This window comes from Nicotiana attenuata, chromosome 2 (assembly GCF_001879085.1).
Source record: "Nicotiana attenuata strain UT chromosome 2, NIATTr2, whole genome shotgun sequence".
Lineage (NCBI taxonomy): Eukaryota > Viridiplantae > Streptophyta > Magnoliopsida > Solanales > Solanaceae > Nicotiana > Nicotiana attenuata.
Genome location: NC_031990.1, coordinates 31,244,055 through 31,250,054, shown reverse-complemented (window position 1 = coordinate 31,250,054; position 6,000 = coordinate 31,244,055).

Here is a 6,000-nt window from a genome sequence, read left to right as displayed (position 1 = left end):
GTGAATTTGATAATTTTCGTATGGGTTTCATTCCTTTAGCATGTATTAATGATATTATACTGATTTTGGTTAGATTCGGGACATTTGGAGGCCGAATCGAGAGGAAAGGGCGTCGCGGGCTAGAGTTTGGCTTGGCTTGAGGTAAGTAACGCTTCCAATCTTGGTTCTGAGGGTTCGAAACCCCGAACTATGTTTTCTATGATTTATTATGAAGGTGACGCAATGCCAAGTGATGGGCGTGTGAGCGTGCACCGTGAGGAATGCGGCTCGAATCATTCCGGAGCACCGCTTAGTGGCTCTTTCTTGTTGATATCTGTGTTGTAATTATGTGAATAAGTTAATGAGTTGTGAATCATGCTAATTATCATGCTGAGGCTTCACGCCAATATTGTTGAGACCCGAGAGGTCGCTTCTTGCTGTCATATCATTTGCTTTATTGATATTCTGTATTCAGTCCTATTGATGCATATTATATCACGCCTCAGTCCCGATTATTGTTATTTGTCACATCATATTATTGTCCGAGCTAGTAACATGACATTTTGCGCCCGTGTGTGTGTGAGACTGGAGAGTTATGACTGAGTGAGGCCAAGAGCCTCATATTGAGTGGCAGTATGGGATCGGTCTGCACGCCGCAGCAAGATATTGAACATGCCTTCGTTGGCTTTGTTATAGCGCTTGGGCTAAAGGTGAAGCCCTTCTGGAGTCTTTACACCCCTAGTGAGCACAGTTGATGATATTGAGGGACGGATCTTCCCTGGACATGGATCTTGTCCGAAGTATTACACCGGGAGATGGATCTTCTCCACGAGGCTGGATTGGCCTGTGTCCTCGATACGGGTGACTGCAGTCAGTGATATATATTCCTGGATGGATCTTCCCTGGGCCGGATGGCCATATACAGTACCGATTGGTTGAGTACTTGTGAGTGAAGGTTCATGGAACATTGATCATGCGTTGTGCATTGGTACATAGAGAATTTCTGAGTTTTGTATTCCTTACTGTACAATTTGCATTTACTTAATTGTTGAGTTTTACTTGTACTGTAAGCATGCCTATTTTTCTGTGCCGTTACATGTTATTACCTCTCGAGGTTGTTTCGTCACTACCTGTCAGTCCATAGGTTGGACTTGTTACTTACTGAGTTGGTGTACTCACGTTACCCCCTGTACCTTGTGTGCAAATCCAGGTATTTCGGGTCACGGTAGCGGCTGTTGATCATATCGTTGTGGATTGTTCTTTGGAGATTGCGAGGTAGCTGTTTGGCGGCCGTAGTTCCGCCTTCTCCTTCCTTATCTTCCCTTTATCATAATTGTCAGATATTCTCAGACTATGTAGTCTTGTTTATTTCGAACAGTTGTAGTAGTTTTGCTCGTGACTAGTGATACCCGAGGTCGGGCTTGTATTTCTTTCCGCATGTTTTGGATTTCTACTTTTATCTTATTGGATTTCTGCTAAAATATAATTTTTCTTAAGTATTAATTGGTAAATGGAGTACTTTGGAAATAAGTGGCTGGCCTAGTTTCACGATAGGCGCCATCACGACCGGGTCGATTTTTGGGTCGTGACAGTTCATTTTTAACAACTTCAGGAAAAAACGAGCTGAAGTTTTCCTCCTGCACTGTGTATTTTCTAGTGAATTTTATGTAATGCATGCTGAAATTAAATTTAGTTCAGTTGCTGAAGTTTTGTCCTGCATTAAACAACTTTTTTCATGAGCTTTTGTTCGAAAACTTCAATATAAACAAGCTTTTTTCCTGCTCAATAGTTTTGTCATGAGCTTTTGCCAAAAACTTCAGCATAAGATGCTGAAGTTGTTTAGTTCATTTTTAACAACTTCAGGAAAAATGAGCTGAAGTTTTCCTCCTGCACTGTGTAATTTTATTTAATGCATGCTGAAGTTAAATTTAGTTCATTTACTGAAAGTTCATACTAAAACGTGCTTAAGTTTTGTCCTGCATTAAACAGCTTTTTTCATGAGCTTTTGTTTGGAACTTCAGTATAAACAAGAACAGATATTTGTACTTTTATTGAAATAAAGAACAGATTTGTATTTTTACAAATAAAAATTTAGCGAGATTAGGCAGGTGAGTAGAGCTATTATCCTTAATTCTAGTGAACTCTTTAATGTGTTAATCCATCAATTTTGACAGAGAAAGCAAAATTAAGGATTAAATATAATGAATCAAAATGAAAAAGTCATTACATAAAGTGAATACAACATATAATTGTAGCTTTTTTCCTGCATTCAACAGTATTGTCATGAGATTTTTTCGAAAACTTCAGCATAAAATGCTGAAGTTGTTTAGTTCAGTTTTAAAAAACTTCAGGAAAAACAAGCCGAAGTTTTTCTCCTGCACTATGTAATTTTATTATGATTTTTTGCTAAAACTTCATACCAAAAAAAGCTTAAGTTTTGTAGTATGTTGAATTTTTTAGTTCATTTGCTAAAACATGCTTAATCTTTTGTCCTGCAATATGTAATTTTCTAATGAGTTTTTGTTAATGCATGCTCACATTATTTAGTTCATTTCCTAAAACTTCGTATTAAAACATGCTGAAATTTTGTAGTATTATGCTGAAAGAAAAACATAGTTTTTCCCTCTGCTATTTTTCGAGTTTAAAGAGAATTAACATTAAAAAAAAGACACAAAAACATTTCCTTTCATTAAATAAAATAAAACATGAATTAAAATTACATAAAAACAAAAATAAGATAATAACCCTTTAAATAAAAGGATTATCCAAAAAAAATTCGCCCATATCATCGTCGTCGTCACTGTCAGATGGACGAGCGTCTGCATCTCCAAGACTATCATAGGAGCCATCTCTGGCCAGCATCTCAAGGCTATCAAGCTTGGTGTTGATTTCTTCTAGTTCCCTATCATACTTGTCTATCAGCTCGTCCAGTTTCACCTCGAATGCCTCTATGATATCTTGCTTAATTTCGTCAATGGTTTGCCTGATGATAGCATCAATTTTTCTCCTTTTTATATTTTATCTCCTAAAATATATGTGTTTGAGTGAATAAACTCACAAGGCATAGCGTACTTATATAGGCAAAAAAAAACTTCTGCATGGTATATGAAAAGGCATGGAGGAATTCGAAACGTCCAATGAAAAGCGTGCATGAATGTGATAGGAATGTAATTATTACACTAACACATACCCCAACGCAAAATAATTACTACATTAATTGTGTTCGTTATATTTACTCATGTATACTATACAATTAATGCACTCTAAAAGTTCATGCTGAAACATGCTGAATTTATTTAGTTCATTTGCTAAAACTTCAGCAGAATATGCTGAAATTTTTAGTTCATTTGCTAATACATCAGCAGTAAAATATGCTGAAGTTTTGTCCTGGATACAATAGTTTTGTCGTAAAGCTATTTCAGAAACTTCAGCAGAAGAGTTGAAGTTTTTTAGTTCATTTGCTAATACTTCAGCACTAGATATACTTAGTTTGTCCCGGATTCAATAGTTTTGTCGTAAAGCTTATTCAAAAACTTCAGCAGAAGATGCTGAAATTATTTAGATCATTTCTAAAAACTTCAGCACTAAATAAGCAGAAGTTTTTGTCCTAGATTCATTAGTTTTGTCATAAAGCTTTTTCAAAAACATCAGCAGAAGATGCTGAAGTTATTTAGTTCATTTGTAAAAATTTCAGCACTAAATAAGTTGAAGTTTTTGTCCTGCAGTCGACACTTTTGTTATGACTTTTAACCAAAACTTCAGCATAAAAAGCAGAAGTTTTAACCAAAACTTCAACAGCAGATGTTGAAGTTGTTTAGTTCATTTGTAAAAACTTCAGGACAAACCACCAAAAAGTTTTCCTCCTACACTATGTAATTTTCTCCTGCATGCTGAAGTTAAATTTAGTCTATGCTTAAGTTTTGTCCTGCATAATCAGCTTTTTCATGAGTTTTTTTCGAAAACTTCAATAAACAAGCTGAAATGTTCTAGTACATTTGATCAAACTTCAGGTTCAATGTGCTTACATTTTTTATGAACTTCATAATTAATTTTTTTTTCTATTTCTGTAACGACCCGACCCGTCGTTACGGGAGTTACCGCCCCGTTTCCCCCGTTTTATGCTTCTATATGTTTTATTATGTGTGTTTGGAGAATTTGAAGTAATTCGGATAGAGTTCGGTTAGAAATGAGACAATAAGTATCTTTATGAGAAGGATTGTTTGGAAAAGTCAACCGAATGTTGACTTATGAGTTAGAAGGCTCGGAATGGATTTCCGATGATTCGACTAGTTTCGGGGGATGATTTGCGACTTAGGAGCGCAATCGGAATTGAATTTGGAGGTCCGGTGTAGAATTAGGCTTGAATTGGCTAAGGTTAGATTTTGGCGAATTCCAGATGGTAGGTGAGATTTTGATCCGAGGGTCGGAATGGAATTCCGAGAGTTATAGTAGTTTTAGGTGATTTTGGATATGCGTGCAAAGTTTCAGATCATTCGGAGGTGTTTAGGTCGGGTTTTTGGTCAAATGCAAGTTTCGGAAGTTTTAGTTTAACTTAGGCTTGAATCCGTGGTAATTTGATGATTTTGTGTTGTTTGACGTGTTTTGGTGATTGGAACAAGTTTGTATGATGTTTTGGAGTATGTTGGTGCTTTTGGTTGAGGTCCCGAGGGCCTCGGGATGATTTCGGATGGCTAACGGGGATTTTTGATGTTGAAAAATGCAGCAGAAATTTGCAGAGCAAATTAGCTCTTTGCGATCGCGAGCACAGGGCTGCGATCGCATAGAAGAATTGGAGGGAGCTCAGATTTTTGCACTATGCGATCGCGTAAAGGGCTCTGCGATCGCATAGGTCTGGGAGTTTGGTCAGTGCGGTCGCGTGGCTAGGTGTGCGATCGCGTAGAAGAGGAAAGGAGTGCTCTGCGATCGCAAGGGGTGTTCTGCGATCGCGTAGAAGGAATTTTTGGGAGGTTTGAGATTGTGATATGCGATCGCACTAGTAGTGTTGTGATCGCATAGAGGAAAGACTGGGCGGACAGAATAGTTTTAAGGGTTATTTCAGTCGCGAAACCCATCATTTTTCCACCATTTTTACACCGCCTTGAGAGCTTTTTGATCGATTTTGGCGGGGATTTCAATAGGTATTGATATGAGGTAAGTCTCTTGACTAGAAAACACCATTTTATGGAAGAATTAACACTCAAATTCATTAAAGTGGGTAGAAATTGTGAAGAACTAGGGCTTGGTTTTTGAAAATGAATTTTTAGGATTTGAAAGGCCATTTGAGCTCCGTTTTCGGTAAACTTTATATGTACGGACTCGTGGCGAGACGAGGAATCCGTTGGTGTGATTTTCGGAATTTTTCGAGAAGTGGGCCCGGGGCTCGGGGTTTTTACCAACGTTCGTCGAATTTTTAGTACTTTTCGAGTATTTTTGATTGGGTTATGTTTCTTTAACCTATATTTATGTATTCGTTGTGATTTATACTAGATTCGACGCGCGAGGAGGTCGATACGAAAGGAAAAGGCATTCCGGACCATTCTACAGCCGGTTAGAGGTGAGTAGTTGGTGTATATGATGGCATGAGGGTTTGAAACCCCGACTTATCACATTGTGACGCTATTGTAGGGCGTGACTCGCACCCCATGGCAGGTGCGGGATTGGTTATGACTGGGGATTGTGACTTGGTCCATCCCGAACAAGAATGTTTCTATATTGGCGACTGATACGCATCCTGTATTGAATATATCTGGGCTTATTGCCGTGTTTGGGGCCTTGTGCCGATCTGTAGCATCCTTAGAGGATGAATGTCATTGTGATAGCATGCTTTGTATAATCATTGATCTCAGTCCTGTGTATAATCACTGTTATGAAATGCTAAGTCACTTTTCCTGAAGTTAAATATCTAAAGTATATTCTTCTTAATAAATTGGAAATTGGGAAATTAATTGAATCTGGTACGTGACTCATATGCATATTGTGGACTGAGTATGGATCGGGCTGCACGCCGCAGCGAATGGTATG